This window comes from Lissotriton helveticus, chromosome 6 (assembly GCF_964261635.1).
Source record: "Lissotriton helveticus chromosome 6, aLisHel1.1, whole genome shotgun sequence".
Lineage (NCBI taxonomy): Eukaryota > Metazoa > Chordata > Amphibia > Caudata > Salamandridae > Lissotriton > Lissotriton helveticus.
In genome coordinates, this window is record NC_136067.1 from 351,146,586 (window position 1) to 351,174,201 (window position 27,616).

Below are 27,616 nucleotides of genomic sequence, written 5' to 3' on the forward strand. Positions count from 1 at the left end.
GGATCCAAGAGGTACTTTTAGAAGAGAATTTCTATTAGATTAAGGGTTAGTCAGGAACACATTTAGGGATAGGTTGCACTTATCTGTTCTTTGTTTATGTTTCATTAGGCACCAGTTTCTACAGAAGTCAGAGAGGGCCGCAGATTTTAGCAGCACTTCAACAGTGGAAACGCAAGAACGGCGTTGTCTCTCTTTTTTTATTTTATCCACTTCCCCCCTTCCCTTGAGCTTCTGGTTCTTAGTGCACTAGTAACCTCAGCGTCTCGCGTCAGTGTATCAGCATGAAAGACCTTTTCTCCTCTGACTACCTCAGCCGGATATGGTGTTTATACCCAATGTGATAGCCCCCGGGGATATACCTTGCTGTGTCACGTCGGACTAGGATGACTAAAGGAATGACCCTTGTACATTGTTATTATGCAGGAGATGGTGTCCTGCTGTGTCCTGCTGTGATTCCAAGAATCCTTATGCATAATGAATGAGGCTTGTTTTCAGAAAAAAAAACGTCATTTAGGCATTACCGTCACTATGCAAACGGACAGTCCCAAGAACTGTAATGTAGTGTAATGGCAGGGGAAATATAGGTGAGAGGTCGAGTTGCTACCTGAGCCTATATTGGGCACCTGTATGAAACATAACAAATGGGTCCTTCACTATATCCCATCAGGTAATGGGGTTGGAACATCCCTTTGGGTGGATTCTCCGCTACACACCTACACACACTCTAGGTACAATTAGAGTAGGGTTCGCATAGTAGGAGTACACTAGATTACTGTCTTGTTTATTTGCCTAATATATACATTGTTTAGCACTATGGTAGAACTATATCTACTATTTACGCTTTTGGTGCTTATAATCACGTTTATATGCTTCTGTCTATTAATCATTGCAGCATATATATTTTATTCAAGAATAACGTTTGTTCAATAAGTATTATTGAAATCAGCCCACTGTGCTTTCTCTGTATATGTCTCTGAAAATAAGTAAGCACGAGTCACTTAGCAAAAGGCTCTGTACTGTTTCCACGATCCCTGAGGGATCAGAGTTGTCATGTTCAGTGGATGCCAGAAATCCATTTGCTCCCTGGTAGGTTAGGGGGACTTACGGTGGCACTGTGAGCTAGCTGGTCGATAGGTCAACATATCCTGTGGGTGTACCCGGAATCAGTGTTGACACCAAGCCCTTAGTTTATGTTGTCTAAACAAAGCGCAGGTCCTACAGATCGGTAGGAACTACACAACAGGTCCTGTGCATATGTCCAAATGTGCCTTTGTAGTTGGAGAGACCTTAAAGAGGCCTTGGAAGATCACAAGGACCCTGCCTTTCCTGTCCTAGCTCCAGACATACTATAGGGGGTATGCAGCTCCTTGTGTGCAGACAGGCACAGCCCTGTTCAGATGCAAGTGTCAACTCCTCCCTTCCAATCTACATCAAGAGGGCCCGTAGGCTTGGTGATGGGTCATCAGGATGCAAATGTCACACCCCTTCGCCCTTTGTGTGAGTGTCTCGAGGGGATGCACAAAGCCCAGTTGTCCCTCAACTCAGACGTGTATTCAGAGACAGGCAGACACAGGATAGGTAAAATAAAAAATGCCAACTTTCCAAAAGTGGCATCTTCAGACTTGCAGTTTAAAATCTGACTTCACCAAAAGTTGTGATTTTAAATTGTGAATCAAGACATAGCAAACTCCAAATCTCTGTCTTTTCCCAATTGGAAATTACACTTAAAAGATATTTTACGGCAATTCCATTGTTGACCTAAGGGAGAGATAGGCCTTGCAGTAGTGATTTATCATGATTTAGCAGTTTTTCACTACCAAAACATGCAAAACGAAAAAGTACATGTCCTACCCTTTAAATGCACTGCAGCCTGCCCAAAGGGCTGCAAAGGGCTGCAAAGGGCCTACCTTTGGGGTGACGTATATATGTAATATAAGGGAAGTTCTAGGCCTGTCAAGTAGGTGAAATTGCCAGGTCAAAATGACAGTTCAAACTGCACACACAGACTCTGCAATGTAAGGCCTGAGCCCTGTTTAAGGGCTACTGAAGTGGATGGCACAAGCAGTGCTGCAGGCCCACTAGTAGCATTTAATTTACAGGCCCTGTGCACATATAGTTCACTTTACTAAGGACTTACATGTAAAGTAAAAATGCCAATTGTGGATAAGCCAAAGTTTCCATGTTTAGAGTACAGAGCATATGCACTTTAGCACTGTTTAGTAGTGGTAAAGTGCACAGAATCCTAAAGCCAGCAAACATGTGGTCCGGAAAAAGGTGGAAGGCAAAACATTGGGGGTGACCCTTTAGAAAGGGCCAGGTCCAACACATCCCCCCTCCAGCTTAAAGCCAGTGTAGACTAATCAATCCCTTAATGGGCGTCTGTGCTTAGGGAGATAGAACATGGACAATGGCGTACTGATGCAGGGGCACTTGCCATTTCTATGCATCTCTGAACCCAGTTGGAACCCTCTGTCTATACTCTCAGGCATACTGATCTGACCCAAGGGGAAACCTTCTCTTCAATTTTGGAGCAATATCTGAGCAGAACCTAACCTTACTGAGCTCACAGACACATCCAAGTAGGCAGACTGTACCACCATGTCCATCAATGTGATTTGGCCAATTCCACCCCTTGGGTCTTACCTTGGTCCCCAACCCAGGGAAAACTCTGATCACAAGGACAGCGACCAACAGAGGCCACTGACAGCTGCCAGTGTCATGAGCCATGGCCCTCCCAGTTTCCCTGACACCGGGGGCAACTCTTTCTCCAGAATGCTGCCTATGGGCATCTGGGTAATAAATATGACCTCCTCTAGGTCACCTCCCTACCCCACTCCAGGCATACTGTAAAAATTAAGAAGTACATGAAGACACCACAGCAGGTAAGGAAGTGGTTCTTTATTCCGATCATCCACTCTCCTCAACTGTCATTGTCAACATTTTATTGCAAGCTCTCCATAGAACGTTCTAAGTGGGAGCAGAGGGGAGGGGGGACATGGGAAGAAACCAAGTAGGAAGAAGGAAAGAGAAAGAACTAGGTGGATTAGAACACATCTCCCTTCCTAGGGGAGAATGGAAAAAAACTTAAGCAATGTCAACCAGCCTATCGCCACTCCATGTCTGTCCATTTTCTAGGCGGACCCCATTCTTGCTAGCCTTTACCACTCGTTGGGGAGGTAGGTATTTGCTCAGCCCTGGTTGAGCATGTGTGGGTTTCCTTATTAATACAGGTGTGTTGACCTTGAAATAATGATCTTTAACTCCGTGTTTCTGGTCATACCAACTTTTGTATTTCCTTTGGTATTGTTGGATTTTCTCTTGGCTCATCTCATCGTCAGGCATAACCCTCTTACCACCCTCCAACCACTGGGGATTCATATTGGTGCTGGTTTCCTCCCTCTTAGCATTACAAAAGGAGAGACTCCAGTGATAAGGTTGGGTGTGGTATGGTTTGCCCAGATGCATTGTTCTTTTAAAGATTCTTCGATCTTGTGGCTATTGGGGATGGCCAATTGGATGTGATCCTTAACCATGCAGTTAGCTCTTTCCACCAGCCCATTGGCTTTAGGACAAAAGAGTGCATTTTTTCATGTTTTATATTTAAATTTTCTAGAAATTCTCTCATCATCTCGGAGGTGAACTGCACCCCGTTGTCTGTAACCAATGTCGCTGGTATGCCTTCAAAGAAAAATATATTTTCCAAAAAGGGGATGAGATTGTTTGTGTTGGTGGACGGTGTAAATTTGAAATTGATCCAATGACATGCGTAGCCTATGAGGAGAAACATGAACCTCTTTTGGGGCGCCAAAACTTCCATGGGCCCAAATATGTCAATGGCTAACTTGGTCCACGGTACCTTTGGAACTTCAACTGGAGATAGGAGAAATTTACGTAGCACTTTGCTCTTGTCACTTTTTGCACAGCTGGTGCATTCTTTTATGTTCATTTCTACCAAAGAATCCATCTTTGGAAACTAAAAGCAACTTCTGACTTTGTTTTTCATGAGGCTCCTGACTAAGTGCCCTTCATGGGCAAGGTCAAGTATTTTATTCCTGAGGTCTTTGGGTGGAACAATCTTCCTGTTGCGGTTTAGTCTATCTGCCATGAGTGTTAGCTCATCTTTTACTTCCCAAAGTCAGAGAAATCAGAACAATTATCATGCCAGCTGCTGATGATCACATTTTTTAGAACATTCATGTCACTGTCATTCCTCACACTCTCTTCCCATTCTTCTTTAGTTAGGGATGGAAGATGCATGGCTAATATGGGAACATCTAATTGTTCCTCGCAATAACTGACGTTGAGGTGGACCTCGACAAATAGTCAGCAACTATGTTTTCAGGTCCAATAAAAAATATTCCACCCTGAAACAATAGTTCTCCAACCCCAGCCCCCATTTTGTAATGCAAGGAGATTTGTTTTGAATGTTTTTGGATGAGAACATGAAGGTTAATAGCTTGTGATCCGTGCGTATAATTGATTTTGTACCTCACAGGAAGAATTTGAAATGATTCACAGTCCAGAAGCATGCTAACGCTTCCCTCTCGATGACCAAATAGTTGCGTTCAGAGGAACTAAGGGACCTGGAGGCAAATGCTATTATAGTTTCAACATTCTCACCTCTTTGAGATAGCGTCGCCCCAAGCCCTTTATTGGATGCGTCAGTGGTTAGCATTGTCTTTTTGTTGGGATCAAAAGGCCCTAAGGCTGGTGAATCCAGAATTTGTTTTTCAACTGTGTCGATCATGTTGTGATGGTTCTCCTCCCATGTGAATTCTTTACTCTTTTTTAAGAGGTCATGTAGGCCATCACACAATTCCACGAAATTCTTTACAAACTTGGCCATGTATTCGGCCAGGCCTAAAAAGGATTTTAGTTCTTCTTTGTTGGTTGGGTATGAGACGTCCTTGACTGCTTGTATCAAACTGTACTTAGGTCTGAAACCATCTTGGAAAATAGTGTTCCCCAGGTAGTCTACTAAGCTCACCTTGATCTTGCACTTGTCCAGTTTCATCTTCAACCCTGCCTCCGAGAGTCTTTGACACACTGAGTTGAGCACGCTATCATGTTCTTCCATGGTTGAACCGTATATTAGTATGTCATCCTGGAAGCATAGGGTATTCCTGGTGCCACTGAGGATGTGTTGCATTATCTTTTGGAAAATTGCCGCCTCGGAGGCCAGGCCGAACTGCATCCTGATAAACATGTAGGCTCCAAAGGGAGAGGTAAAAGCCGTCAGAGGTCAAGACTCCAGGTGCAACTCCACCTGGTGATAATCCATCAAGAGATCAATGACAGAAAAGAGCTTCGCCCTCCCCATGGTGCTTAACATCTCATTTATGTTGGGAAGGGGAAACCTATCCACCCATATATTTTCGTTGAGACTGCGCAGGTCCACGCAAAGGCAGATACCTTACCCATTAGCTCTGGACGCTAAGACTAAAGGCGCCAACCACTCTGAGGAATCTATGGGTTGGATGACTCCCATCTCACACAATTTGTCTTATTCCACCTTGAGGGTCTCTCTCAAAAGGAGAGGTACAGGACAGGTTTTGTACCTGATAGGTTTAGTACCTTGTCTGACCTTGATCTTATGTTGAAAGTTCTTTAACTTCCCTACTCTGTTAGCAAACAGCTCTGGAAAAGCATTGCATAAGGAACTGTTGCTGTTGGGAGTTTCCACCAGAATGACTTGGTCTTTGTTGTTAGGGTCAAGTAAAATCCCTAGCTCTTTCTGGTGCTGCCAGCCCAGGAGATGAGCCCCGCTCTCGACTACATACACCTTACCTACTGTAGATCTCCCCTTGAAGTCAATGTGGGCTCTCACCATGCCAATCAGGGGAATGGGGTATTTGGTGTACCCTTCGGGTGAAATATCATGTGGACTTAACTCTAACTCTATGCCGCACGGGGAATTTTCAAAGTCTGTAATATTGATTAGGGTTAAAGGGGAACAGGAGTCTGCATACATTTCTATAGACATATTGTCAATATGCATAGTACATTTGGGATAATTGGGTTTTCAGACTCATCACAATCCTTTAACTGGAATACAAAATTTGCAAGTGGTTCCTTTTCTCCACTGAGCATTTTTACTGTATTATTTTCCCCATCTCTACAAACTCGGGCGAGGTTACCTCTTCTGTTACACTTTTTACATGTGACACCCCTGAACAGAATGAACTGTTGACCAAATGATTGTTGCTGCCACATCTAAAGCATGTGAGACCTTGTCCTACTTTTGTGGATCTCATGGTAGGTACCTCTTTTGTAACTTTTTTGTTTTTGACTTTGAGCACCTCACTGTCTGGAACTTCTACCTGGACAGAAGCCACCACTTCTTCATTTATTTTCATTTTTTTATGCATTTGGTTGTATGTTCTATAGATTGCGCTAAAATAACTGCTTCTCTCAAGGTCAGGTTTTTTGCAAATAGTTTCTCCTGTACTCTGGTACTGTTTGTGCACCTGACCAGTTGATTCCTTATGAGGGAATCATTTAGATCTCCAAACTCACATAACTGGGTGAGTCCGCTTAGCGCTGCTATGTAGTTGTTGATGGACTCACTTTTACCTTGCACTCTGCTAAAGAACTTATGGCGTTCGAGGACAACGTGACTTTGTACCGAAAATGTGCCTCCAATTTCATGAGAGTGATATCCTACACATCTGAGTCATCATCATCTTCCAATTCGGGCTCAGTCAGTGTTTCGTACACTTTGCGACCATGGACTCCTAAATTATGTAATAGAATGTGCTGTTTGCGCATTGCAGAGAATGAAGGTGGTTGGCTTATACCACCATGGGTGCCCATGGTGGGAGACAGAAGTGGAAGTTTACAGGTGTGAGTTCCAATATGAGTTCCTAGGAGTGAAGATGGCAAGGACAATGGTGTGTGTGTCACCGCTGAGGAGGTTGACACACGGAAAATTTGAAATGGAGGTAAGGTGAGCGTGTCACCGCAAAGCACGAACTTCAAAGCCACACTCAACTAAAGGCTATATAGGGGCAAAGAGGACACCGTGAATGATGAAGAAGGTGAGTGTGTCACCGCTGGAGAGGTTGACACACAGTTTAATTTGTAATGTAGAGTTAAGGTGACTGTGTCACTGCAAGGCATGAACTTCACTGCAGCCAGAATGAGGAGAACAGGCACACAAAAGGAAAATTCTTACTTGGCGCTTGACAGGTGAGCAGGTTTTGGGGATAAACCCAGCATTGAACTTGGAAATAATTGGCAGATCCACGACTGCAGGAGGGACCTGGCTCACAAGAGGTTGAAATGCTGATCTTGACCACTGGGGCACTGGAGCTCTGACAGGAACTGAGCAGACGACGTATGCCCTGACATGGAACTGGAGCGCTGACAGGAATCTGATGCGCCGGGGTTCAGCTGCAGGCAGAGTTGTTACGGAGTCTCCAATAGGGCTGATAGGACTTAGAAGCGCCAGGCCTCCACAGAAGATGGAAGCCCCACGGGGTCTCTCACAGCGCTTACAGGACCAGGAACGTGGAATCCCCCACAGCAGAAACAATCGATGGAAACAGGCTCCACAAAGAGGAATTGAGGAGGCAAAGGAGGTGCGCGGGACAGCCCAAACACCGCAGCTCATGAGTACAGGAGACGGAGTCACAGGGTGTTTGGAAGGAATCTCGCTAGATGCCCTACGTGCAGGTGACGGACATGCACCCGGCCAACACCACACCACTCGAGAAGACCGAGAACCATGCAGAACGGCGCTTGAAGAATCCCAACCAAGGTGGGCTGCGTTACACTTAGGCTTCTCCAGGACACCGCACTTGGGGCAAGCGGAGGATCAGTGACGAAGTATATGCACAAAGGCTTCCAAGCACTGAAGCCAAAAGATAAAGAATTTAATCCGACTGGAATGAAGCTTCATGTCGGATAGAGTACTGAAAGGGGAGATGATCGGCTGCCCCTTACGCTGTAGTGTAGTTCCTATATTCCCAATAGGCTCTGCGCATTGGAATAATATATCCTATAGATTAGACGTAGGACTAAGGTCGACTAGGTCTCTATCCAATATATTAAACTTAATAGTGAGTGCCAGCTAGCTCAGAGGTCACTAGAAACTGTCTTGAATTCACAAGAAGGGATTAGTTTCTGACAACCGCATAAACATGACAACTTTGTTTCCCAAGAGTAAGAAATGTATCTCTAGAGTCGCGAAAACAATAAATAAGACTTTCACTCAGTCAATCGTGCATGCTTTGTTTCTACAGAGGTGCAGAGAAAATAGAGAGAAGGGCGTTTTCAATAAAAAAGGTTTTAATGAATAGTCTTCTTTCTCATGCAAAATAAATTAACTGCTACAATTGTAATGCAGATTATAAAGTATAATGCATACAGCGAGAACAATATTATAAAATAATACTGTAAGAGCATTGTATGGTTTCTAAGCCATATAAAAATACATACATAAATAACAATGACTAAAATACTCAAGTGGTGCTTCTAAAATACGCCTACCACAATGTACCTAACCTAAGTCTAGTACGAGGGAAGAAGTAAGTATTGTGTAGCCTAGGTTTAGTTGTGTTTGCCAAGAATCTATCCAAGATTTCTCTTAGGTTCTAATCAGCTCCATACCTTAGTTTAGAATGAAGGAGTTCTGGTATCTCTGTCTTGGGACTCTATTTCCCAACACCCCGCAAGGGGAGCTTGGAAACACTGGAGCTGGATTCTCAGTGAGAGAAAGGACAGCTTCTCGATCAGTGCATCAGCTGGAGGGTCGGCTTCCTTCGGCACTTGCTGTAGCGAGCTGCGTCTGGCAAGTAGATAGTCGAACTGCTCCGAACCACCGTGTCTTGCTAGAGCAAGTGAAGGCATATTTTTACCTTGAAGGTGTCTAGTTTGACTTTAAGTCGGGCATGATAATGTCAGGAAAGAACCCCTAGGGAATAGTAGTTCTTTGTAAAGTACATAATTTCATGGACAAATCAATATTCAAGCAAGGGGAAGGTCCCTTACTGCTTAAGCCGAGTTTCCTAGAAATCGTTGTGACGTTTTGTACGGATGGAAGTAGCCATGCCTGTATTTGGACTGCATGGGCTTTGTCTAAATAAGAGAATGATTTCTATGCCTATATTAGGGCAATGTGAATTGTACCTATATAGGGAAATTCACTCAGAGCCTAAAACGCCACACAACAACCACTCTACTTTATTATGTACGACATTACTAAGTTCTAAACACATTTAAACATATCTTAACATGATTTGTTAAAACCCACCCAAAATACATAAAAATACATTGGTACTGGTTGTACACTAAAAGAGCATTTGTGCTGTACGCATTTTAAAAGCAATGTTTCATTCCAGCCATATAGTATGACATTGGAAATACTATCCGAATGAATCATGAAAAATACATTTATGAAATGGCTCTTAAATATAGAAGAAAAGTCGAGACCATTTCATGGCAGAGTATATAAACTGTTTGGATGTGGACAAGGTCAAATATTGTCTCTTTGAAGTATTCAAAGAATTCTTGTTCTCTAAGAATAGTTCTACTTTAAACTAAGTATGGGCGAAATTTGCGAATTCGAATTCGCAATCCACAAAATCCGCGAATTCGTGCAAATTTGCGGATTTTTGTTTTTTTGTGTGTTCGCGAGGTTTTTTGCGTGTTCGCGGAGTTTTTTGCGTGTCCGCGGGGCTTTTTGAGTGTTCGCGGGCCGCTTGCATGGCGAAGTTGCCCATGCGGTTGTGTATGGGCACAGCACCCTCTGGTTCACCACTGTGCCACCCTCTGGTTCACCACTGCCACCCTCTGGTTCACCCCTGCCACCCTCTGGTTCACCCCTGCCACCCTCTGGTTCACCACTGCCACCCTCTGGTTCAGCACTGCCACCCTCTGGTTCAGCACTGTCACCCTCTGGTTCACCCCTGCCACCCTCTGGTTCATCACTGTCACCCTCTGGTTCATCACTGCCACCCTCTGGTTCACCACTGCCACCCTCTACCGAGACCTTTTGTGACGCTACGGCAGCACAAAAGATGCGCCATGGTGCTGGGTATTAACAACGTGACGCATCTGAGAGATGCCTCACGTTGTAAAACCCTGCGCCATCAGGAGGCGTTCCGGCACAGGGGAGGGCGTTCCTGTGCAGGAACGCCTCCTAAAAGTGGCTGAGTGAAATCTACAAGATTTCACTCAGTCACTTTTAGGCCAATGCTGCGTCAAATCCCTGCGCCTGCTTGAAGCAGGCGCAAGGCTTGATGCAGCATTGGGGAGATAGGGCACCCCAGAGCATTGCTGGAGCTGCGTCGCAAGCGCGACGCAGCTCCAGCAATGCGCTGCTTTTTTTTTTGCCACATGGTGCGCCGCATTGTAAATGCGGCGCACCATGGGTGGCGGAGCTGCGGCGCACAATAAGTGGCACATCCCTGGGGAGGCGCCAGTTATTGTAAATCTGCCCCTATACATTTAGCCAACTAGGGAGAACTTACTGATTAGACAGTAGAAAGTACTCCAGTTGAGTAGAGGTATTGCACAAAAAGGTGGCATCTTCGTGGACAAACACGCAGGGTGGGATTCATTCTGCCCCCTGTTAGACTCGTTTTTGTGCCCTTCTGCCCTCTGTTAGACTCGTTTTTTCCCTTGTTTTTGTGCCCTTCTGCTCTCTGTTAGAATCGTTTTTCCCTTGTTTTTCTGCCCTTCTGCCCCCTGTTAGACTCGTTTTTTGTGCCCTTGTGCCCTCTGTTAGACTCATTTTTCCCTTGTTTTTCTGCCCTTCTGCCCTCTGTTAGACTCGTTTTTTGTGCCCTTCTGCCCTCTGTTATTCCCTTGTTTTTGTGCCCTTCTGCCCTCTGTTAGACTCGTTTTTTGTGCCCTTCTGCCCTCTGTTAGACTCGTTTTTGTGCCTTTCTGCCCCGTTAGACTAGTTTTTTGTGCCCTTCTGCCCTCTGTTAGACTCGTTTTTCCCTTGTTTTTCTGCCCTTCTGCCCTCTGTTAGACTTGTTTTTCCCTTGTTTTTCTGCCCTTCTGCCCTTTGTTAGACTGCTTTTTGTGCCTTTCTGCCCTCTGCATCACCACATCATCACTCAGTGCTACTCCAGCATCACTCAGCACCACCACATTATCACTCAGCACCACCACAGCACCACTCAGCACCACTCAGCACCACCACAGCATCAATTCAATTAGTCTTTATTTCGACTTCACGTCATAAAAGACAGACATATTAAGAAAAAAAAACAATAAATGTAAAACATTTTTTTTAGAGGAGCAAGTATATATCATCGAGTCCAGATAGTCGAACAAAAAGAGGGGACTTTTCACAATAGAACTTCTATCCATATCTGTCCTCGGGCTGTTCCTTATCTTTGATTAGATAAAATTTTCACTTAAAATCATAAATATATTGAAATACATTAAAAAGAATTAAAAAGAACAATATTTACAAAAATGTATCAGAGGGAAACCTTATATACTAAACATTATTTCATGAATATACAAATTACCTAGACAGTGGGAACAACTGCTGGATTCAGTTTATTCCTGCGTATTGCCCACATCCAGCTAAGGAACTTAGACACAGCAATTATTAAACTTTCAGAGCTGTCCGTTTTGAAAACCCTAAGAGCCACTGTGCCTTTTTGTATGCCTTTCTGGAGGCAGATCGGCCTAATCTACCTTAATCGTGGGATTTTATACACCGGGCAAATAAACAAGATGTGAGCAAGGCTTTCCGTTTGTGTAATGCAGAAGGGGCACATAACACCCCCACCAGTGGACCATTTGCCTGTAAAGTTATTAATTGGCAAAGTGCCCACCCTGTATTGATGGAACCGTTTCCTGTCCTCAGGGATTGTAATAAGGTCCCAATAGGGTTCATATGCTGGTAGGTGTTTAATCTCCAGAAACTCACATTGTAATGAGGGCACAATACATCTTCGAAAGTCTCGTAGAGAGACCATCGACCAATACAGTTCCTTAAGAATCTTGCTTGTGGGAAAAATATTTTGTGCGGGATTTTCCCATAGATCACCAAGGCCCATAGCAATATAGATGGCCTTGGAGTCTCGGAACCATTTTTTGGTTGGCAGTGTCCATGTCCCTAACCTTGAGGAATGCCTGGGCATAGTGGGAGAGTTCTGGGGTGACCCAAATCCTATGCCAGTATGCTATAGGTCTGAATTGCGCTACATCCTCTATCCTCTGACGACCCAGGTCTATATATAAAGGTAATAATGGGGTAGATGGAGGTAACCTCACTAGACCTCTAACAAATTTGTTTTGGGCAATTGCCAAAGCAGAAATATTACATGACCCCCACAGTTCTGCCCCATACAACACAGATGCTCGAATTTTAGTGTCATAGATTTTAAGTGCCGGAGCTATGGGTTGGGTAGCCGAGGAGCGCAATTCCCTTAAAAGCACTCCGGCCAACTGGGCATGTCTAGTTACCAGTCAGTTAATATGTGGTTTCCATTCAAACCTTGAGCCTAGTGTAATGCCCAAGTATGTGAGTGATTGGGTTTGCTCAATTGACTCCCCATTCATTATTACTCTACCTGTCACATGCTTATGTCTATGCATTACCATGAATTTCGTTTTAGACACATTGATAACAAGGCCATAGTCATCACAGAAGGTCTCAAACGCCCAATTGCTCTCTGGAGGCTCTGTTGGGTCTTAGAAATCAAAAGGGTGTCATCTGCAAACATCAGCAGGGGTATCGACACACCACTAAGCTTCGGAGCATCAGTTGGAAAGTCCTTGTAGTAGTCGATAACCCTGTTGATGTACAGAGAGAACAATGTTGGGGCCAGGACACATCTTTGTCTTACGCCTTTCAAAATTGGGAACCTATCTGTGACCTGTCCTTGTTGGCCCCACCGGACCTGGGAATAATTGTTATCATGAAGTTTAACTAAAAGCGCAAGTAGTTCAAGTGGCATGCCTTGTTCCTGGAGGACTTGCCACAACTTCTTTCGGGGCACTAAATCGAAGGCCGTTTTTAGGTCGACGAATGCAGCGTATAGTGTGCCCCCTCCTAGAACTACCCACCTCCAATAAATAGTGACAAATCTAAAAACCTGGTCCACCGTGCTTGTATGTGCACGGAACCCAGCTTTTAGAGTTGACAAGGCATCAACCTCATCAATCCAGCTTTGGATCCTCGATAGGACTAGCCTGGCCTCCACCTTTTGAATGCAGTCTATTAGGCTGATTGGCCTGTAATTTGCGGGATCGGAGTGGTCACCTTTCTTAAAAATAGGGATTATCTCCGCTCCCTTCCAGGTATCTGGGATTGGGGAGCCTTTGGCAATTGCATTAGCTAAGTGCATTATATACTTTGCCCATACATCTTTCCCGTAGATGAAGAGGTCCGCTGGTATGGTATCCAGACCTGGAGCTCTGCCTTTCGGGACAGTTTTTAGGACGTACTCTACCTCCTCTTGACTGAACTGTAGGGGAGTTTGAGAAGCATTGGCAGGAACGATTATGGGAGATATCCCAATATCCAAGTCCTGGCAGGCAAACTGCTTCTTAAAGTACTTCACCCACATTTCGGGAGAAACATTGTTTTCTGGTTTAGCTCTGGGGCAGCCCTTGCCCCATTTTACCAGGTCCCGAAAGCCTGCCATATTTCTAGTTTTACTGGCATCATATAGTTCCTGCCAATATTTTTCATCCCAGGATTTTTTCGCTTCTCGCTGGGCATTCTTATACTTAAGCCTTGCGTCTTGGATTGCATCCCTATTTTTCGATTTTACTGCTACAGCAAGTGTTTTATAAGTGACCCTACAGCTCTTTTCATACCAGGAAACTGGTTTGTGGTTTTTAGTATTATGTCTGAATACTATCACCTCCTTAATAAAAAATCTTTTAAGATTGTTAAAAAGTGTTAAATGAATAGGAGCAGCCTTGGACAGGGAGGCTTGATTTTGTAAACATTCCTGAAGCTTGATGGATGCCCTTTCGGCTAGTTCCCCCATAACTGTGATGTGTTCCTCTTTCAATAAACATTCGGACCATTTCACCCTCCGTTGATCATTAGTTTGGACTAGGTCAATATTTATTTGTTTGGGGTCTGTGTGCGATGCACCGTTCAGATCCAAAGTTAGACTTAGGGGGTTATGGTCACTCTCTACTCTTTTGATAATGGACATATCATGAATAGATTCCCAAAACTCTAAGTTAACCATTATATAATCTATTCTACTAGTACGTACCCCATTGTCAAAAGTTGGTGCTCCTTCTTTGTCTGCGCTGGTCCTACCATTAACTGCACGCAACCCCTGTTCTAGGCATAGAGCTTTGAGCTGGAGTGCTGCCTGGGTCCAGCGCTTTATCGGGGGGATGTTTAGTTGCGGGATGCCCCATGCACGGTCTTCCTCCTTGACTAAGTTAATATCGTCTTGGTCCAGGGGCTCGAAACAACAGTTGAAATCTCCTGCTATTAGGAAATGTCCTTTACCGCTGAGCTTATCCAGATTGAATTCCAGCTTGGAGACTACCTCTGACAGTTTGCCACCCGGTTTTCCCCTCGCGTATACATTAATGATGTACAGATCTCTGGCATATGGAGATTCTAGCCTTATAATGAGAATGTCATTACAACCAGAGTCAATCTGTGTAACCATGTAACTGTCATCCTGCTTGACCCAAATGGTTAAGCCCCCCATTGGCCTACCTCTTGTAGTTTGAATTGCGGGAACAAAGAAGTTCAAATAACCCTGCCTAAACTGAGGGGCCACCTGCCAAGTTTCCTGGAATAAGATGACCGTATAAAGGTCAATAAATGCTAGCCAGTCTAAAGACGATAGTTTACTCTTAATACCTGCAATATTCCAGGAAAGTATTAAATGGGATGAGGTATTATTTAATAGACACTCGGTGGCCTGCAGGTGAGTGCCAGTAGGGGTATTAGCAACCGTGTTTTTGTGCCTTATTTGGACGGTAGATTCACCGCGCTGATCAGTACGGCATGGGTCAAGCCTGTGATCCCCCAACAATTCTGAGACCTGGGTTTCGGGATGTTGATCCCTTAGTGCAATGGAGGTATTGCCATCTCCCTTAACTCTATCTCCTACATCTGGGCAGACCTCTAATATGGCTACCTGGGTTATGGGAAGAGGCTCATCAGTTGGTCTCCTAGCAAGTCAGTCTACCCCTTCTAACCCTGACAAGAGTGAGAAGCGATTGGACATTGGGATGTTAAAACCTTTACCAGCTAGATTTCTTGTATATGTGTTCCATGGTCTTTGCGGTTTGGCCACTAGTGATACAGGGCAAAAGTAGCTAAGATCATGCGTTGTTATTTCTCCCTCCCCACTTTCCTTGTACCAGTCCCTCATATGTGGGATAATCCTTCAGTCCCTGAAATTTATTATGATAACATCTCCTTTTTTATCCTTTGGTCTCTGTCCCAGCCAGCCCAGTCGTATTACATGCAATATCTCACCATCTAAGTTAGGTGGTAGGGGCCGGTTGTTACGGAGCCAATAAATCACCTTGTTTTTAAGTTCTGGGTAAGTTTCCTTTTTCCCCACTGCTAGTTCAGGAACCCCAGTCAGGGCTAAGACGTATGGTGCTGCTTCTGGTGGAAGAGCTATATGTTGTAAGGCACCACGTGTAGATGTATTCGAGAGGTATTCCCTCGCTGCTTGTATTGGCTTGGGAACAGGTAAGCCTACTGAACCTCCCTCTTTTCCCTCTTTATCTCTTGCGGGTACAATGCCCACTTCCAAGGGGGCCCGTTTGTTCGTTTGTGAGCCACTGGTGATTTCATCTTTGGCAGCTTGAGTTAAAGTCATTGTATCCTCTGTCAGTTGCCCTGATGGAATCAGATTTAGAGTGGGAACGACCGGGACATTAAGCTGATTAGTATTGGGTATAATTACCTCCTTAAGGGACTCCAATTGGTCACTGATCCGTTTCACTTTCTCTACTAGGGGAAGCAAGAGGGATTTCAATAGGTGTTCCATAGCTCCCATTAGTTCTAGATGTGAATTAGGGGGTATAGGTGGGCAGTGGGGCAGGGTTTCCCTACCTTCATTATTTAAATTTAAAGCCTTCGTAACACTTAGGGTGGTTTTAGATGTTTTTGCACACCTTCCCACTTGACAGGTCCCCCTGCGCTTCCTTTTATTTCCCTGTCCTGGCTTTAGTGAAATATCCACCTTCATGGAAGAGACAGTTTTGGATTGGCTTGCCCCCTCAATAAGAGTTGTCGTTGAGGGTTCAATATGGGAGAGGTCAGTTTCATACTCCTTACTATAGTCAGTGGGTACGTAGTTATCTTGTAGTTGCAATGGGAGTCCAAGATCTCTATCTACGACCCTTTCCATTCCATTGGAATCGGGGGTAGTGCCATGTTGAATAAGACCCAGGGAGGAACGTTTATTTTGTAATAGTTCTAAGGATACCCTCCTCTCGGTTAGGGCTATTTCTCTTTACAGAACCTTTGCTGCCCTTGTAATAAACTGGTTAAGAGTCCCTTGAACTGACCCACCCACCAGGGATTTTCTACCACTACTTGTGCGATGATTCATTTCACTTGTAGATCGGTATGTCAAATAAAGTGTTTAATAAGAGCAGTAGACTAGTAGTTTTTCGAACAAACAATGGATTCTCAATACAGGTCCATAAACAAGAGTAAATACCAGAGTTCTTACATGTAATAAGCCGATATTCCGGGATCCAGTGTCAGTGGGGTGGCCCTGCCCTGCCTCCTCCTGCCCCGGATGGCCACAGACGGCCCGTCCTTTGCCCGGGCTTCGCCTGGCTCGTCCCGCGCGCGTTCCCGCTCCACCGGAGGCAAGCGGAATTTAAAGCGCCTCCGGGCGCGGTAATTGGCAAGGGCGGCGTGAGGAGTCTGGATGCCGTAGTCCTCCTCACTGCGGCCGCGATGGCATGTGCGGCGGTGGGAGGACAAAGACAGAGCCAGGCAGCAGCGTCGGGTCGAGACCCTCCAGGAACCAGCAAGACCCACAGGTGAAGTCGAGAATGCCCCGAAAGTTATTTTGCACAACCCGCTCCACCGGACGCAAGCGGAATTTAAAGCGCCTCCGGGCGTGGTAATTGGCAAGGGCGGCGTCAGCCACTGAGGAGTCTGGATGCCGTAGTCCTCCTCACTGCGGCCGCGATGGCATGTGCGGCGGCGGGAGGACAAAGACAGAGCCGGGCAGCAGCGTCGGGTCGAGACCCTCCCGGAACCAGCAAGACCCACAGGTGAAGTCAACAATGCCCTGAAAGTTATTTTGCACAACAGCATCACTCAGCACCACCACAGCACCACTCAGCACCACCATAGCATCACTCAGCACCATCACAGCATCACTCAGCACCACCACATTATCACTCAGCACCACCACAGCATCACTCAGCACCACCACAGCACCAATCAGCACCACCACAGCACCACTCAGCACCACCATAGCACCACTCAGCACCACCACATCATCACTCAGCACCACCACAGCACCAATCAGCACCACCACAGCACCATTCAGCACCACCATAGCATCACTCAGCACCATCACAGCATCACTCAGCACCACCACATTATCACTCAGCACCACCACAGCATCACTCAGCACCACCACAGCACCAATCAGCACCACCACAGCACCACTCAGCACCACCATAGCATCACTCAGCACCATCACAGCATCACTCAGCACCACCACATTATCACTCAGCACCACCACAGCATCACTCAGCACCACCCCAGCATCACTCAGCACCATCCCAGTATCACTCAGCACCACCACAGCACCACTCAGCACCACCACATTATCACTCAGCACCACCACAGCATCACTCAGCACCATCACAGCACCAATCAGCACCGCCACAGCACCACTCAGCACCACCATAGCATCACTCAGCACCATCACAGCATCACTCAGCACCACCACATTATCACTCAGCACCACCACAGCATCACTCAGCACCACCACAGCACCAATCAGCACCACCACAGCACCACTCAGCACCACCATAGCATCACTCAGCACCATCACAGCATCACTCAGCACCACCACATTATCACTCAGCACCACCACAGCACCACTCAGCACCACCACAGCATCACTCAGCACCACCACAGCACCAATCAGCACCACCACAGCACCATTCAGCACCACCATAGCATCACTCAGCACCATCACAGCATCATTCAGCACCACCACATTATCACTCAGCACCACCACAGCATCACTCAGCACCACCACAGCACCAATCAGCACCACCACAGCACCACTCAGCACCACCATAGCATCACTCAGCACCATCACAGCATCACTCAGCACCACCACATTATCACTCAGCACCACCACAGCATCACTCAGCACCACCCCAGCATCACTCAGCACCATCCCAGTATCACTCAGCACCACCACACCACCAATCAGCACCACCACAGCACCACTCAGCACCACCATAGCATCACTCAGCACCATCACAGCATCACTCAGCACCACCACATTATCACTCAGCACCACCACAGCACCACTCAGCACCACCACAGCATCACTCAGCACCACCACAGCACCAATCAGCACCACCACAGCACCATTCAGCACCACCATAGCATCACTCAGCACCATCACAGCATCACTCAGCACCACCACATTATCACTCAGCACCACCACAGCATCACTCAGCACCACCACAGCACCAATCAGCACCACCACAGCACCAATCAGCACCACCACAGCACCACTCAGCACCATCACAGCATCACTCAGCACCACCACATTATTACTCAGCACCACCACAGCATCACTCAGCACCACCCCAGCATCACTCAGCACCATCCCAGTATCACTCAGCACCACCACAGCACCACTCAGCATCACCACAGCACCACTCAGCACCACCACAGCACCACTCAGTGCCACCCCAGCATCAATCTGCTCAACCGGACGCAAGCGGAATTTAAAGCGCCTCCGGGCGCGGTAATTGGCAAGGGCTGCGTCAGCCACTGAGGAGTCTGGATGCCGTAGTCCTCCTCACTGCGGCCGCGATGGCATGTGCGGCGGCGGGAGGACAAAGACAGAGCCGGGCAGCAGCGTCGGGTCGAGACCCTCCCGGAACCAGCAAGACCCACAGGTGAAGTCAAGAATGCCCTGAAAGTTATTTTGCACAACAGCATCACTCAGCACCACCACAGCACCACTCAGCACCACCATAGCACCACTCAGCGCCACCACAGCATCACTCAGCGCCACCACAGCATCACTCAGCGCCACCACATTATCACTCAGCACCACCACAGCACCACTCAGCACCACCACAGCATCACTCAGCACCACCACAGCATCACTCAGCACCACCACAGCACCAATCAGCACCACCACAGCACCACTTAGCACCACCATAGCATCACTCAGCACCATCACAGCATCACTCAGCACCACCACATTATCACTCAGCACCACCACAGCATCACTCAGCACCACCACAGCACCAATCAGCACCACCACAGCACCACTCAGCACCACCATAGCATCACTCAGCACCATCACAGCATCACTCAGCACCACCACATTATCACTCAGCACCACCACAGCACCACTCAGCACCACCACAGCATCACTCAGCACCACCACAGCATCACTCAGCACCACCCCAGCATCACTCAGCACCATCCCAGTATCACTCAGCACCACCACAGCACCACTCAGCATCACCACAGCACCACTCAGCACCACCACAGCACCACCACAGCACCACTCAGTGCCACCCCAGCATCAATCTGCGCAACCATTCAACAACAACTGGTTCAAATATGTTCTCTCAATGTTTCAAACTTTATTACAAATGTCACCAAAAGATGTTAATATTTCACTTCTGTTCTTGGATTTTCTCACAATAAAATACACTGAACATAATCTTCACAAAAGTTATTTACAAAAATTTAAGCTATTGCCATTATAAATTAAAATCACTTTTATTTAAGTATTAATTATTTAAAAAATTAAAAGCCATTGTAATTTGTAATATCAATACAGCTAAGTCACGTAAATACAAAACATGTTGCATTACAAATGCTATAGGTGTCACATTTGGGAAAGTTATAACTATTGGCATTGTAAATGACAAAGCTATTAATTTAGCTATTTTCAAAACCAACACATAAATAAAAAAAATTGTCATTTACAAGACCAATAGCTCAAACTTTCCTAATGCGAGACCTATTGCATTGGAAATGCTTGTTTTTATATCTGTAAGTGCTTCCTGTTGAGGTTTAATTTTCGTGACAGGCGCCACATTACCTACTTGTAACTATTCTCTGACCCTGCTTCAAGGGTCAGAGCAGGGTCAGAGAATAGTTGCAAGTAGGCAACGAGGCGCCAGGAAGCACTTACAGGCTTACAGCAGCAGGTGCCCAAGTTGAAGTTAATTTCTTTGTAACCCTTTTGTAAAAGGTTACAAAAAATTTGCTTCAACTTTTGCACCTGCTGCTGTAACCCTGTAAGTGCTTGGCTGAAAATTCGTCCCCGCTGATTCGCGGATTTTACCGCAATTTCGCGAGATTCGCGGATCACGAAATCGCGGAAAATCCGCAAATTCCGCGAGCGGAACGAATTTTCAGCCCATGCTTACTTTAAAACAGATTACTTTGTGCCAAAATAGAAAAAAAAAAAATTGGAAAAAGGTCTAATCATAGAGAAGAAAAAAAAAATAGAGTTCCAAAGTTAGAAGTTTGTTATGAAGAATGAAGGCCGAATTCAGAGCCTCTCAGAACACTGTGCTAACTTTAAAAGTCAGTGTCATTGTGAGGAGAAAACATCAAATCTGCTAAGCTGGTAAAGAATTCATCTACGACTGTATGTGAAAGCTGGACTACCTCGTTAAGCAGATCAACCGTTCATAGGTGCGAAGCATCGCCGTCAGCGTCAATCGCATTAGCAATGTTCTAAGTAGATGGTACCTGTATGCCTGTTGCTCCACATATCTCACCGTCTGCATGTTGCGTCTGTGAGATCTCAATGAATGCCGTCATCAGAATTGGTAGCCGCTGGGAACAACACAGTGCATGAGCCGTTACTGGTGTAAGCAAAGTATTAACTTCCGTTGGCAGGACTGATGGGAGTGTCAGATAGATATCTAGCACGCATTCTACTCCACATAGCAGGCATCGTAGAACAGGTAAGATTCAATCTTGCCAGATTGGTCTGAATGATAGAAACCACGTGGTATTCAAATCTCTTAAACGAGCCAAGCTCAGTATTTGTATCATGCGCTCACGACACTTCATTGCCAGGAGGGTATTCTCCAAGGTGATGTCGCTGTCGATGGTGACTTGACTTGCCATATCGGAGCAGAAGGAACAAAAATAGTATTCCTGCTAAGAGTCCCAAATCAAGAAGTAGGCTGCCAAACACTGAGTGCACGAAGTCTGTAAAAATGCCTAGGACTGCTTCAAAGGGTGCTAACAGTCCCAAAAAACTGTCTTAAATACATGTACCATACCACTGGTATCAGACATGTTTAAGATACGACCTAACATTTCTGGGAAATGTATAGGGCAGTTTGTGGATAAATGGACATGTATCTCTGCAGAAGTCCTTGCAACTTGCAGATCATACGTTTCTTTGGACAAGGTCAGTGGCACAGTTTTTTGTAAAAGAATGGCTTTCATTCTGCTTAAAGTATCAATTCGTATAGAAGAGATGTTCAGTTAAGGCCTATACGGTGACTCCCCGTCTGTCTTGGTTTTAGGGAACAATACTTGCATACAGCAAGTGACCCTGGCTGACACACTTACGAGATAGGGTATTCCTGCCAACATGCCACAGCAGCTGTGATCATTCAACGTAAACCATTACAGGCCCAGTGTAAAGTAATAGCCTGACATAAAAGTGTATCGCTTAGTGTGTTTTCACAATTCGTACCACTAAGAAACACTTATTTTCCCCCACTCCAACAACTGTGTGTATAAGGCAAATCCCAGGATGTTTTGATGTATTCTTTACCCAACCTTTCATATACGCCTGCAGGTATATGTTTTAAGCAATACTGAAATTGGAAAATCGTCACAGGCAGAGTGATTGTTCCGTGTATTATCCATTCTGTTTCTGGTTTCTCAGAAACAGTTAATGGTAATCTTTCCAGTTTGTCAATGCTCAGCACCGTATAGTCTACTCCTCTTTGTGCCAAAGTGATTTGTCTATCTGTAAGGTTAAATTCAGAAAACAATGACGTGGTGTTGTTTAGACGCCATGGCACATAGCCAGAACAGAGGTTTTTTAACGTCCAGCTAAGAGCATTATAGAACGCAATTGTGACTGACCATGTTGCAACATGAACAAGTCCTGTTCGATTATGTCAATGGCAGAGGATACTATGCTGTCCAAAGAATATATTCTGGACCACAGAGTCGTTAACCCATTGTCAACTACAGAGAGTGATTTCTCTAAATTAATACGATCAATTTCTCGTATGCGTACTGCAGTCTCTGCTTGCGATGCTTTCCAAGCTTCATTATAAATGGCATAGATACCGGCGTATATAAAAAGTTTATGACGCGGTTTCATAGGTCCTTGTAAGAAGCCCCTTAAATCAACGCCATCTTTCAGCAAAGATAAGTGTTGTTTTACCTCTCTTAATGTAGATTTTTGTAGCCACTCAAGGCACAGTTTTCCTACATTGTATCATGTTACTATACCTGGATGTTGTCTCTGGACATATCTTGGATCTGGCCTAGTAAATTTGAACCCTTGAGTCTTATTCAGGAAGCTATCTTGACAGTTGTTTGTGTCTGTGGGCCAGATTAACCATTTTTTCCAATCAGGATCTGTTCTGTTGTTAAGTAAAATAGTTTTTATGTCGACCACCCCCTCTGAAGTGTTCGTACTATCAGGTATAGGTGTAGGTATGGACAGTTTGTTGAAATCTTTTATCTTAGCCAAGCCAAGACAAGATATCTGTTGAACAGTGTCATTTAAAAACATTATTTGTTCAGGGATGATGCAGATTCTAAATAAGGCTTCTAATCCCTGCACCTGTTATGTTATGTTATGTTATTACAATTTATAACGCGCACAGATACTCATGAGTATTCAGATGCAGAGCCACAGGTGAGAAAGAAAAGAGGGAACCGAAAGGAAGGAGGACAGGAAAGCCAAATTAGACAAGCAAGTGGGTCTTCAGTTTCCGTGTAAAAGTTCAAGGGGAAGTACGTTCCAGGCCGAGCTGGCCTTCACAGTAAAGGGGCTACCTTCAAGCCGCTGAAGCTTGTATCGAGGAACTCGGGCCAAGCGAAGGGACTGAGAACGAAGAGCATGTGCAGGAAGATAAAAAGAGAAGCATCTCTGCAGGTATACAGGGCCAAGCTTATGGAGGGCACGGTGGGCCAAAACCAGAACTTTAAACCTGACTCTGTACGCCACAGGGAGCCAGTGAAGAGAACGCAAATGGTGCTGCACATTGATCCTAGACGAGATACCTAACAGCAGTCTAGCCGCTGTGTTCTGCACGACCTGGAGTCGCTTTAACAGATAGGCCGGGATGCCAATGTAGAGTGCGTTTGCATAGTCCAAGCGAGATAGAATCAAAGCACAGATGACCGTCTCTTCGTTGCTTGCGGAAGAAGTTGAAAGACAATCCCCAGTGTTTTAAAGAGGCCAAAGCAGCAACCAGTCAGTTTATTAATATGTGTTGGAAAAGAGAGGGACTCATCAAACCACACCCCCAAGTTTTTGGCAGGCTGACCCGTGGAGGATGGCAGCAATGAGTCTGGAGGCCACAAGAGTTGGCGAAAGTTAGATGGAAATTTTCCAAAGAGCAGGATCTCTGATTTTTGTTCGTTGCATTTGAGCTGGGCATCCACCAGCCAGCTGAAGACTGCAGCGAGACAATGCTGAGCCGCTGTGACAGAAAGCGAGATCTTATTCCAAGTAAAAAGCAGCTGGGTATTTTGGCGTAGGCCATAACCCTAGCCCCTAACTCCTCTGCCAAATATATCAAAGGTGTGATATAGATATTGAAGAGGAGAGGGCTAAGGACGGAACCCTGTGGAACCCCAGTTGTGACTGATTGAGGGGGGGAAGAACACGGGGGAAGCCAAATCTGCTCGATAGGGCCAGTCTTTTGTGCCCCAGACAGTTTTTGTCTCAATGTTGTCTTTCCAGAAGTCAAAGCCTAAAGTAGACAATTCAGCACAAAAGGCCGCAGAAGAAATTTGCTTTGTATTAGTCAACAAACTTTTCATTCCTGTCCTATTAACATTTTTAAAATAGAATGATTCCGGATTTGAAACATTAAAACCTGAAAAGTATGGAAATTTGCCATAAAATGTTTTCGAGCTACCCTTTGGTGGCGAAGGACAATGTTCCTATTGGTTATAAGTAAAAACATTTCTAGGATTTGCAGATTTATGCAAGAAATGATGACCATAGTAATTATAAAAGTGCATTTGTTCATAATCTGATGAACCTTCTAAGTATTCATGATTTGTAAATTTTGCAGACATTTCTAAGTCTGACATCATATTATTAACAGTATCAGAGTCCCAAACATCAGAAAAGGTACTAGATGAAACAAAGTCACTCAAGGAAACCTTGAATTGGTGTTGAATTTTCAACAGCTCTGCAGGACCAAAGATGTCATAATCATTTCTGTCCCAAGCTATATCACCAGGTATAGGAACGACTATGATGTTCACTGATGACAAGTCTCTTTGTTCATTATGAGATGATTTGTGTGGTTTGAGGAGTAAGTTGATGTTCTTACTTGCTGTGTCCTTTTTACTACATCTTCCATTTATCATTATTTCCAAAGTTTATCAAGAGGCAACCAAAGTAGAAGAAAAAGTACACCTAACACAATCTAAAGTTCAATCTATGGTGAAACCAGATGAGTCTTTTCCAGTTGATGAAAAAGTTCTGTAGCTTGTTCTTTAAAAGTTCTTTCTGGCGTTGTTTCTGGTTCACTGGGATCCTCGGAAAACATATCAAAGTTAATGACATAGCCAGATTCTGCCAGATTCTGTCAATCGTAGGTATTGCATCAGGAGTATTTGAAATCGCTGGAGCTACCTGATCACTTGTCATATTAGTATAGTCAGATGTTATATAATTGTAGACAGGCATTTCTTGACAAACTGTTATTTGGGTCTCAAGAGGTACAAGTTCCATGGCTTTGTTGCATAGTCCTTCTATTCGTACTGCAGATTCTTCAAAGGTGATGAGTCTCTCAGTTTGAACCTCTTGGATAGTAGCCAGATTTGGTCGTCTGCTACATCTATGGAGTACACTTGGCCTACTACTTATGATTAGGGGTGGGCGGAATTTACATAATCGCGTCACGCAAATCTCCGCCAAACGGTAAAAAATCTCCGCGAACACGCAGAAATTCCGCGAACCCGCGGAATTGCTTGCTCGCGATGCTTTTTACTGTTCGCAATCGCTGTTTGCGTGCTTGGGGGAAATATCTCGCGCACACAAGGTATTGTGAGAACGCGAACAAGCAAAATATTTCTCGAAGTCGTGGAATGCAGAATTTTGGGAACGTGAAATTACTCAAATTCTGCAAATTCCGCGAGAGGAACCAAATTTACCACCCAGGCCTACTTATGATTGTGAACATCACAAACTAGTCATTGACCAGATTGTTCAATATTTATATGGAGTTATCTATACTGCCTATTTGTACTTAGGTATCCATATACATATATTTCTCCAGGGATTTTTCTCTGACTTTACTTATGATTGGCCACATGATTTGGTTTTACCAGGTCGATGGACACGAACCTGTTCTCCTTTCTTCTAGCAAGGGGCGGCAGTAACACTGTTCTTGATCCGTGGATTACTAGCACAGGTACTGGTTGTCTGTAAGAAGGCCCAAATTCCTTCGTGTCCGCGATCTTCTCTCTTACTAGATCTCCAATCCTTGGAATCCAGGCAGGCCTTTCTGAGATGGGTGGTTTCCCTTCAGTGGTCGTTGGCTTCAGCAATGTGTTGCTTTGACTTTTCCTTGTTTCATTCAAGTCCTGCAAAACAGACAAACTTTCTTTGATATCATAGGGTTTTTGTTCTACCGCTGAAGTGTGACGATCAAGGTCCTGGACAATCATTCTAGTTCCAAACAGGATTTCATATGGAGTGATTCTTCCTAGAGAACTTCTTGGCAGATTGTTAACACTGCGTTGGACACTTATTAGATGTTAGACCACCCGTCACCCGAGCCTAATACCCTAGCTGTTATAGATTGCTTTATGTCTCGTTTCTTTCTCTCCACAACCGAATTTCCCTCAGGATGGAATGGACTAGAATACCACAATGCAATGCCCAGATTGGCCTTGGCCTCCTTGTAAGCCTTTGAGCTAAACGCAGGACCCTGGTCAGACTGTAGCGTGCCGACTGCATATGTGCCGATAAGGGCTCGCAAATCTTTTATAACAGTTCGAGCGTCAGCCGAGCACTGAGGCCACATCCAAATGAATCTTGAGCATGAATCTACTGCGACCATGATATATTTATAGTTACCGTCCCTCTATAAGGGACCGCAGTGGTCCAGGTAAACGCAAGCTAATGGTTTGTCTGAAATTAACAGGGGCTTCTGCGCAGGACGTTTCACAGTAGAGACTTTCATCTTTTGACAGATTTCACATTCCAAATCATAGTTTCTGGTTGGTTTCCTCATGTGCGGCCACCAGTATCTCTGTTTTAATAATGACACTGTGGCGGAAACACCTGCGTGTGCAAAGGCGAGCCCTTCATATGCTGGTAAAATTAGTCCTATCTATGTTCCATGTTTGGAAATACCCTATCCCCCACTCAAGGGATTCGAGCAAACAGAACATTATTCGCATTAGTTATGTATGAGTATTTGAGTGGAAAGCCTTTTGGTAATGTTTTACCACTGTCTTTGCTTGAAGCATTGACAGCTAGTATTATTTCGCCGTCTATTTTCGTTTTTCAACGAGTGATTGCAGCTACGGAAGCCGTTTGCAAAGCTGCCTTCGTGGCTTCATCAGCCAATGAATTCCCTGGAACGTGAACGCCATCACGTCGATGACTCAGTGTATGGATCACGTGAGTTTTTTGTAGTTCTTTCTGTAACTGAACTACTTGTTCCCAAAGTAACTTATGCATGATTGTGCCACCTTTTGCATCTTTGAAACCATTTTGAATCCAGTTCTGCAAGTATTCATTGTAAGATTGGACGCAGTAATAGTAATTGCACACAATGAGTGTGGGGAATTCGCGATCGGTATTTTCAAGCGCCATCTTGAATGCTTGTAGTTCAGCTCGCTGAGCTGTACAATCTCTTAGAGATTGCGTTTTTTTGACCATAGGTCGGAATTTACTATCGCGCCAGCGACCTTTAACGATCGCGCACGCAGCACTATAAACTTGTTGACCCCCATTTGCGGGCTGTGCTGATTCGTCTGTATATATTATACATTCGTACTGTTCTAGAGGCAGAATCTCAGTAGGCAGAGGACATTCTTGTTCGTATTGTAGAAATTCTTGTGTTTTCAAATAGGGGTCAAAAACGTATTCAACGTCTATTGCAGCAAGAGATTTAACCCATTGTATCCATCTCGGATGTAAAGCTTTTGCATTTGGAATGCTCGCTTTGGTCACTGCCTCTAAGGCAGGTACAGGAGTAACGACCGTTATGCACT